At 40.2% G+C, this 10,747-nt stretch overlaps 1 pseudogene; it reads left to right on the plus strand.

Moving 5' to 3' along the window:
• The first annotated feature begins 255 nt into the window (after positions 1 to 255).
• Positions 256 to 6,477, plus strand: LOC141416100 (lactosylceramide 1,3-N-acetyl-beta-D-glucosaminyltransferase-like; annotated as a pseudogene).
• The last annotated feature ends 4,270 nt before the right edge of the window (positions 6,478 to 10,747 follow it).

Below are 10,747 nucleotides of genomic sequence, written 5' to 3' on the forward strand. Positions count from 1 at the left end.
CACACAGCCCACCTCACTGATGTGGTTGTGAACTATTGGTTTGCAGTGATCATTTACCTCCAGGCCAAGGGCACTGCACTTGGTCTACAGTGATACCCACCACTTATCCAGTGTTCACCTCCTTTAGCCCCATCATCTTCAGCCTGACAAATCAGGATTCTGAAAATGCCTTCAATGAAAGCTCCTACAAAATGGTCTGTCCGCAAAGCTCATGAAGGTGTGCTTGGTGATGAGGCAATAGAGGGGATGGCGATAATGTCTATCTCCAGAGGACCATTGAAGGATTCAGATTATGTGAAACTGCCCCTGTCAGTTGATGACCGGTACACACCATGTATTGGTCTCCCCCAGTTCTTGGTTAGGAAATAGTGATCATGATCTCTTGTGAGTGAATTCACATCACAGAGTTCACATCTCTGTTCATTTCCTTTTGGCAAGGATCAAGGAAAGCCCACTCTTCCTCTGTGAAGTCAAAAAACACATCATCAAAGTTCACAGATGCCTACAACATTACAAGTGCATTTCATGGAGGAAGATGAGATTGACAGTACTGAACATCTAGACTTAGCCTCATAAAGTGATCACATGAAACTGCTCTCAAAACTTTCATCCCATGTCTTCATCACACTCTTACTCTCCATCCATAAACTCTTTCACACAGCATTTTTTCATGTTACTCTGAAAACACTTTGAACAAACACAGAAGAACAAGCACTATGATTCTGATCACCCAATTTCTTTTTTTATTTTCATGAGGGTTGGCATTGTAGGTTGAACTCAGGTCCAAATGCTTGATAAGCAAGTGTTCTCTCTTCCCACTTGAGCCACTCTTCCTCTTTTTTTGTGATGGGTTTTTTGAGGTAGCACACAGCTGGCTTTGAACCAGGATCCTCCTAATCTCTACCTCCTGAGTAGCTAGGATTACAGGCCCCTGCCCACCCAAGTTCTTTTTGAACAATAGGTCTATAATTCCTCTCATACCAATGATAAACAACTGTTTGGACAAGACAGTGAACATCACATGTGCTGAGGCTGCCTATTCTTAGAAATATCTGAGCACAAAGTTCAACCCTGCCTGAAGTCTAGGAACTTCAGTGTTATGGACCTCACCAGACTGATAGAGGAGCTCTATATTTCCAAACAGCTTGCATGATCAATATGCTACTTCTGAACTTCCTTTTGCCTCTGCCTCTGAGTACTTACAACATTCTGACATGATAATCAGAGGGAACCTACCTGATGAGTCTCTAAAATATATGTTGGAAGATCAGTCTCTAATTAGCTAATCAGACAGATACAATGTTACACCTCTTGTCACAACCTGTTATATAGGAAGTCCAGTAAATTTACTGTGATTGGAGAAACAGCAACACTTGAAACTTCTAAGGGATTTCATAGGGATCAAACTTAAATATGGTATCAGACTCAAGAAGACTATGGGAATAGAAATATGTTAGAATTTTTATTGGAAAATGTCAAAGGACAATGAATTAAGAGGAATGATGCCATATGACCTCAGGAAGATCTGAATGACTTCAAGATTATCAAGAAAATACTAACTCCCCCACAAAATTTTTGACTTTTTAATTGGGCATTTTATGCAATTCTCATCTCCCATCCATGAGGACATCAAGTATACTTGCTTTCTGAATTATTTTAGTGATTCCTCAGACATAGGAGTATAAATTTACAACTAGTCTAAATACAGGTTAAAATAATAGTGCTCTGTCTCAGAGAGGGCAGCTACCTTACATAGTTGCTCGCTCCTTCCCACTCCATTCATTTCCTGAATTTTGCAGATACAATAATAGAACATCATTTAAAATTGTTGGACCTCCCTGGGCACTGGAGGCTCATGCCTGTAATACTAACTGCTCAGGAAGGAGGTATCAGGAGGATCTTGAAGCCAACCCTGCGCAGATGGTTCTGGAGATCCTGTCTCGAAAATATCCAAGACAAAATGCGCTGGTGGAGTGGTTCAAGCAGTCAAGTGCTTGCCTAGTGAGCATGAAGCCAGGAGTTCAAACCCTAGTTGCACCAAAAAAAAACCCTAAAACAAAATAAAACCTTTGGACCAGAAAGTCACAGTGGATGCCATTTACATAAAAGATGTTTAAACTACGGTATTCAGGACACTACACTGCTAACACATAAAAAAGTGTATCATGGAAAAGGAAAGCACTTTCTCAGGCTGACATGTATACATACAATTGAAGAAGGCAGGGAACAATGCTGATAGAAATTACAATCTTTCAATACATGATGCAGCTATGAACTGATACTTAATGGGAATAGTGTATTCCCATCTACTGCATAGGCATTAATCAAACTGTAAATAGAAATGAGAGAGATAAAACTTAAAGGCTATAAGGAAGTGTCAAATGCACTTTGGGTGTAATAACAGTTTCTTCATGAGGAGAAAAATACTCCATGAGAAACAGAGATATTTAATTGTATAAAAATTACTGGAGCTAAAAGACAAATAATAAAGTAGAACAAACATTTTTGTAATATATCCCCTAAAAAGTACTAGTACACAGAGTAAAAGTGAATCAAAACAGAATTGCCTCTGAAGGTTTTAGCTGGCCCTCTGTCCTGGACTCACCAGATCTGCTTCCTGTCCAACATAAGTAACCTCTGTCACATGCTCCCACAGCTATAATATTCTGCCTCACCATGGGTCCAGAATCAGTAGTGGCAAACACTATAGGGGACTGTATCTATAAAATCATGATCCAAAACAAAAAATTCTTCTCTTTAGGTTAGGGTGAAGGTTCAAAGTTTGGAAGTCAGAGGACAGCCCAGGATACCATCAAAATCAAAACAAAATAATAAAGAGATGAATAAATCTTCCATTTAAGTTGTGTATGTCATACATTTATCACAGCATCTGAGAAAAGTAACCAATACACCTCTGCTGTGTACATAAAGTAAGAAGGCATGCAGTAAAACCATTTACTTCCTGACACTCAGTACCAAAAACACTTCCATACCAAATGAGCAAAAACACCCATTTCTTGAGTCTGAGAAAGTAAAATAGACAAATGTGCTGTGAGACTGTAGTAGCAAAGGAGTATGACTAGCTTGTGGAAGAGATGGCATTTTAGCTGGAGGACTTGAAAGCAGAGTTTTTTAGTCAGTTAGAGCATCATTCTTGGAGCAGAAAACAGGTGAGCGAAGGCATGAAGGTGAGCTGGGCATGGATGGAGTGAAAACAGAAAATACAGACCATGGATGCATACTGAAGGAGTTGAAGATCCATAGGTAATGGTCACAATTGGGCCAAGAAGAGGCCAGGTAAAAGGCCCAGGCACTGTGTGGGTCAGTACAGATTCCAGGTGGAATCAGAAAGTAATGTCAGTTTTCTCCCTAGGTGTATTCCGCCATGTGTCTAGTTTATTAGAGAAACAGAACTAAGCTCATGGATGTTCATTCACGGCACCTTTTGTCAGCTCATCGTTAATCTGTAAAGGACCTGATAGAACAAAGGAATGTTCAACAAAGGAATGCTGGGCATCTCAGTGATCTTGTCCTTCACTGATGCTTAGGAAACCCACAGGCCTGAGAGGAAGAGGAGCCAGGAGTCAGGCCTAAGGGCGAAGTGGACATGGCCTGGGTTCAGTTTGCTACTTCTCACAGTCCTACTTCTCCTGATGTTCGCCCTATGGGAGGCAATTCTCGTGTTCCCAGGGGAGCTTCCTGACATAACTTCAGAATCCTGGTGTTGCTGGTCCCCCTGTAATCCCACTTGTGTGAAAAGACACAGATAACATTAACTTGAATAAATGTCCCATCATTTGCTCAAGGTTAACTAACCTGACCTTGCCCCAGCAAAGCAAGAGTCAAATCTCTTGAACATTTAAGTTTCCAAAGGAAACTCTAACATCAGATTACATATCAGAGTAGTAACCTGGTCAAACTCACTCACTTTACAGGAGAAAGTGAGGCCCAGAAATAAATAATGAAATTAAGTGTCATCAGCATGATACCATTTCTGATTAACCTCTGGTTATCTCTTGAAACTGACTGATACAGTCTGAGTCTGAAGACAGCTCTGTGAAGTTGGCCCAGGGATGTTTTTGTCCCTCTGTTTCCACACTGGCAAATGGTAAGTATATGTGGACATCAAGCCCAAAGCATGTAGACACCCATTCAATGTAGGTGCTTGGCTGAACAATCGAGTTCCTTCCACTTCCCAATACTCTCCATTCTTCTTGCTCAATCATTCATTCCAAACATATTCCCTGAGCCATGAATGTCAGATCTGGCCCCTCATAGCTAATGATTGGGAGCTATGGTGCCTGCTGGGAAACTTGTGTGGTGGTGGTGCTGGACTGGTCTTGCCAACCCCAGTCCCACAGCATGGAGAAGGGAATGTGAGGACCTTCCATGTCCTGTTTTGAGGTCATAACCTCCCATCACCTCCCTGTCTTCCCCCCACCCATTCTCTCCACTTCATCATTTAGGGATTTTATGCAGGTTCTTCTATATCCACATGATCGATTATGTCATTGTTGAGTGATGATTAATTCAGTTTTTAGTCCTTTTCCCTTGCCCAGAGATCTGGGGGGCATGGCTGAACATTCCAACCCTGTGACAATGACATACAAAAAATAACTTTAAATGCTCCAACCTTTAACCAATCTTTTTTCTTTCTAGCTACCTGAGAATTCCCTATTCTGAAGCTATCTAGGGCTTCCAGATGACCAGTCATCTCATCAGCATGAAAGAGACAGTCTACACTTCAGAGATTCCAAGATCTGAGGAACCCCTTGGGTCAGAAACCTCAGACTAAGACATCTAGGGTGTAATATTCAAGAGTGCCCTCCATCAGCAGGTGGTGTGGCAGGTTCTGCAGAGTAGCAGCTAGGATCATGTCCTTGATATGATCCCAAGTTATCACCATGGGCTGGCAGAGTGGTTGCCTAGCAGGCCCTGGGTTCAAACCCCAGCACTGCCAGATACACCAAAGTTTTCAATGACTTTTTTTCTGCAGTACAGAGACTTAAACCCAGGGCCATGCACTTGCTAGGCAGGTGCTCTACCACTTGAGCTACCAGTATTGAGTGTTTTCAAGACAGGGTCTTGCGAACTATTTGCCCAGGCTGGCTTTAAACCACAGTCCTCTAGACCTGTGCCTCCTGAGTGCTAGGATTACAGATGTGTCTTCTGCCTGATCTGGTCTGCCTCCTGAGTAACAAGGATTATAGGCCTGAGCCAAAGTTGCCCGGATGAAATGCATTATTAAGGTTTTGTTTGCTAATGATTCACCCGAAGACGTGTTGACTTTATGCTGTGTAAAAATTATTGAACATGGTTTAGGAACATGGTAGGATGCCTGGGTGGCAAGCCAGAGGGTCTGAGTTCAAACACCAATAACTACCTCACACATACACACACACACACACACACACACACACACACACACACACATACACAGAGAGAGAGAGAGAGAGAGAGAGAGAGAGAGAGAGAGAGTCTCTAAAACTTTTGGTCATTCTCAGACTGAATTTCCTGCAATATGACACACGCACAATTATGTTCTAAACACTGGTATTCATGTCAGGTGCTGTCATACTGTCTCCCACACAGGTTTTCTGGCAAACCCTGAATGTCTATATCACATTTAGGAAAGTTGTCTAGTTTTGATTCACAATGCTAGAGACCACAGGAAGCATGTTGGATTCTGGCTTTCCAGGCTTCAACTGGCACTTTGTTTTTGAGATGAGTGACTTGCCCTCTGCCTCAGGGAGGCACTCAATGGAGAACTGCAAAGAAAACTGGTTTGGGAAGATCCAAGTGTACAGCGATATAATTCAGCAAGACTTTGCCCATTCTTTCTACACTTTTACTCTTAAATTACTTCTGCAGTTCAGTTGGGCAAACTCCTTTGATCTACATGGCAAATTCTTGATGCCTGCTGATGATGGCATGTTTTTTCACTTGCCAAATCTTATTGAATACCATCATGGGTTAGAACAAACTGGTGTTCAAGACTTTTGGATTGGTTATGTTCATTGTGGCACCCCTCCCATTAGGGTAAAAGCATCAAATACTACGTTTGTTATGAAATGTACCAGAGGCCAACTACCCTGTGTATGGGGCTGGCACTGCCTATGTCTTCTCCAGTGAAGTGGCTGACAAAGTCCATGAGGTGTCACAGGCACTGAATTCTATTCTTTATATAGATGATGTGTTCATGGGCCTCTGTGGCAAAAAAAAAAAGGGAATAGTAGCACTGTACCATATGTTTTTCCAGATGAAGGTAAAGCTCATTATCATCCTTGCATCTACATAAAAATGATGACATCTCGTGGACATGTTCAATACCTTCTGCATCTTTGGAAGGATGCTACAGATCCTAGGGGAAAATATTTCTAAGGGTTTTGTAAAAAATATTGCAGATTCATTAAGATAGTTCTCCTATGCAAATTGACCTATACAGACACATATCCTTGCAGGGCTGCATTTTTCTAATAGTACGTGAACACTCTGATATTTTCAATGTCACTGACTGGATGAAAACATTTACATGTTTGTCTATTCCCTAAGTAAAATGAATGTGAAGGACAAAGAGAGATTCTGCAAGCACAATCTATCAAAATGTGTCTTTCATTATGGAAGCTATTCAATGTAACATCTGATTCATGGCCTAAAGTCATTTCAGAAGAATTCAAATTTTAAAAGGGATAATATGAGTGAAAAATCAAATGCAAAATTCAAGCTTTTGTGTAATTCCTCATGTATATATGAGATGTGGGTAAATTATGAAGAAACCTTAGTGTTAGAATAACAGCTTTTGAAAATACCAAGTGAATGGATATTACAGCATTTCAAAGAAATTAATGTACCTTATTTTTGCTAAAGAGCTCTTGGTGGAGGTAGTGGGGGTGTGGGGGTGTGGAAGCATTGCCAGAGAACAAAGTACATGAATCTGGTAAAGTCTCTTGTTCTTAGGAGAGAGAGCAGGAAACTGTCTGCACTTTCATTGTAAAAGGCTGTGCTGCCTGTGAGGCTCAGCCTCAGAGCAATAGAGCTCTTGCCTAGCAAGGCTCAGACAAACACACAGAACACTAAAAGCCTCTTTCCTGTATAAATTATATAATATTAGTGTTTAAATACTTGTACTAATTAGTAAAATTAGCCCATCCCTTTCCAACATCATAAACCACAGTATTTTGTCCCAAGTTCAGAGTTTTAAATTTAGAGTAGTAAATCAAAGCTGTAGTATCTAAAGCAATCTATTCTTGACTTGAATAACTATCAGAGAGGATCTTTATCTTTTAAACATGTCAAACTTGAAAGTAGCATAAAAGTGATGTAGAAATTGCCAGAGACTGAAAACATTTGTAAAGCTGCGTATTCTTGGTTATTGAAGAGTTATGCCTGAGATTTATAAATAACTTATACTTATTTTACTAAACACAATAAAAACATGGTCATGATGCAAACAACTCACTACAGATGTCTGTTTCTAGGGACATTATATAATCTCTCAAAGCCAAAATAGTGACTTTAGCAAAAACAGTTGAACTGATTATGAAAACACTGGCTTCACAGGCACCTGTTAGATAAAACTCAGATGCCTCATTCAAAAGATGATGCCCCAAACACACAAAAGACCAAACTAACAAAAATTTCTCAGGGTATAAACCTGCATGAAGACATCTGTAATTTTACCAAGAATATATTCTTTTCTGTTTTGGCAGCACTGGGGTTTGAACTTATGGCTTCATGCCTCCTAGGCAGGCATTCTTGCCATTTGAGCCGCTCCACAAGCCTTTTTATGTGATTTTTTTGGAATAGGGTCTGCCACACTATTTTTTCAGGGCTGCCTTCATATCAGCATCCTTCTGAACCCAGCTCTTGAGCAGGTAGGATTATATGTTTCAGCCACCAGTTCCTGGCTACAGGTAGATTGTTAATGTTCACAGAAATCTTTTCTAAGTCTTTTCTATTTTGAAATTTGAGGTTTGTTTAAATTGCTTAGGAAATTTGGTATTTTTAACTATTATCAAGACTACAGTGTCAAACATTTAAGATGTAGTTTCTTTCAGAATAAATTCAGGGTTTTAGACCATTGCAGTTTAGATTTTCTGATGACTTTTAAAAACTGTAAAGAACAAAGGACTTTTGACAAAGTGGATTTATACTTAATCTTTATTAGTTAATTCTTAAATACCTATTTGCTTTAGGGCAGACTATACCCTGTGTATCTATACTTGGATCTGTTAAAATTTGCCATTGGTTGAAAACATCAGTAACTCTCTGGGCATCAAAATTATCTTGTTTACAATGGTATTTTGTGAAAGTTATTTCTGAATAGAACTCTGTGTTTATCTTTTTGGTTTTTGCTTAGAATGGAATGGAATAGGTTTGGACTTAGAGAGAATATGATGGCACTTTCTGTTTTTGTAAGAAGGGAGTTGCCAGATGATTTCTTCATCAGAATTAAAGTACTGAGAAGAACATTTGCAATTAGAAATTCCTTACTCTATTTGAAAGGAAGGAAAAACATTTTGGTGATATCTTTTTTTTAAGACAGGCTATCTTTTAAAAAAATGTCAACAAAGGGAAGATAAACAATTAGTATGGAGGGTCCCCTGAGTAAAAGATGGCTAAACACAGTGTTATTGTCAAAAACCTTTCGCCTCTTGTTTGATTAATTTTATAGCAAAATGTTAAGAATTTATACTTTTTGATTTTGCTCTTACATGGAAAATTAATTAGTGGGCTTTAAAAAAATCTATGATTTCCAACACACAACTTAAAAATTCACAAAGAAAAAAAAAACACCCAGCACAGAAAAGCAGTGGTGTAGTGGCCCAAGTGGTAGACCACTTGTCTAGCATGTGTTAAGGCCCTGAGTTCAAGCCCTAGTACCACAAAAAGAAATGAAAGAAAAAGAAACACCTTGCTCCTTGGGGAACTGAGCTAATCTGTGAATAAACTGAGACACAAATTTGATGTTTGTACTTGTCTTCTTACAAACCCCTCATGAAAAACTGAAGGGCGGTCTGTGGGAGATCCATGTGTTCCCAAAAGATGGCAATTAGCCAGGTAGAAATGCCCCCCTCCTTCCCAAGAAACATCTGTTCATACCAAAATCTACCTGCTGAAACATACTTCCCCATTGGCCATAAAAAAATATAAAACCTGCAGTCCAACTTGACTGGGGGAGAATTGGTTTTGGGGTTCCTCTGCATGACCCCATGTGGCCTTTCCTTTCTCTTCTCTGCAAATAAAACTTCTCTGACCTTTGCTGCTTGAGTCCACCTTTGATTTCCATCTAAGTGTGCAAGTACAAACCCTTGCTACCCAAGTATCGCAGCACATCAAAACCAGGGTGACCACGAAGGGACACTTCTTCTTCATCTGAGGCCAGTATAGGTTGTGCCAAACTGGAAGGGACTGCTAGGAAGTGGCTGTGATCATCTGGCACTCTGGTGGAGTCCATCCTCCAGGTGAGCCCCCCTACTCCCATGGCTTAGCTATGGTGCAACTTTCAGGCTGACTTTAATCTCTCTTGCTTTTTTAAAAAATTTTTTATTTTTTTATTATTCTTATGTGCATACAATGCTTGGGTCATTTCTCCCCTCCTGGCCCCACCCCCTCCCTTACCACCCACTCCGCCCCCTCCTTCTCCGCCCCACCCCCTGGATACCCGGCAGAAACTATTTTGCCCTTATCTCTAATTTTGTTGAAGAGAGAGTATAAGCAATAATAGGAAGGACCAAGGGTTTTTGCTGGTAGAGATAAGGATAGCTATACAGGGAGTTGACTCACATTAATTTCCTGTGCTTGTGTGCTACCTTCTAGGTTAATTCTTTTTGATCTAACCTTTTCTCTAGTTCCTGGTCCCCTTCTCCTATTGGCCTCAGTTGCTTTTAAGGTATCTGCTTTAGTTTCTCTACATTGAGGACAACAAATGCTATCTAGTTTTCTAGGTGTCTTAAGTATCCTCATATCTCCCTTGTGTGCACTCGCTTTTATCATGTGCTCAAAGTCCAATCCCCTTGTTTTGTTTGCCCTTGATCTAATGTCTGCATATGAGGGAGAACATACGGTTTTTGGTCTTTTGGGCCAGGCTAACCTCACTCAGAATGATGTTCTCCAAGTCCATCCATTTACCAGTGAATGATAACATTTCGTTCTTCTTCATGGCTGCATAAAATTCCATTGTATATAGATACCACATTTTCTTAATTCATTTGTCAGTAGTGGGGCACCTTGGCTGTTTCCATAACTTGGCTACTGTGAATAGTGCTGCAATAAACATGGGTATGCAGGTGCCTCTGGAGTAACCTGAGTCACATTCTCTTGGGTATATCCCCAAGAGAGGTATTGCTGGATCAAATGGTAGATCAATGTTTAGCTTTTTAAGTAGCCTCCAAATTTTTTTCCAGAGTGGTTGAACTAGTTTACATTCCCACCAACTGTGTAAGAGGGTTCCTTTTTCCCCGCATCCTCACCAACACCTGTTGTTAGTGGTGTTGCTAATGATGGCTATTCTAACAGGGGTGAGGTGGAATCTTAGTGTGGTTTTAATTTGCATTTCCTTTATTGATAGAGATGGTGAGCATTTTTTCATGTGCTTTTTGGCCATTTGAATTTCTTCTTTTGAGAAAGTTCTGTTTAGTTCACTTGCCCATTTCTTTATTGGTTCATTAGTTTTGGGAGAATTTAGTTTTTTAAGTTCCCTATATATTCTGGTTATCAGTCCTTTGTCTGATGTATAGTTGGCAAA

This window comes from Castor canadensis, chromosome 14 (genome assembly GCF_047511655.1).
Source record: "Castor canadensis chromosome 14, mCasCan1.hap1v2, whole genome shotgun sequence".
NCBI lineage: Eukaryota > Metazoa > Chordata > Mammalia > Rodentia > Castoridae > Castor > Castor canadensis.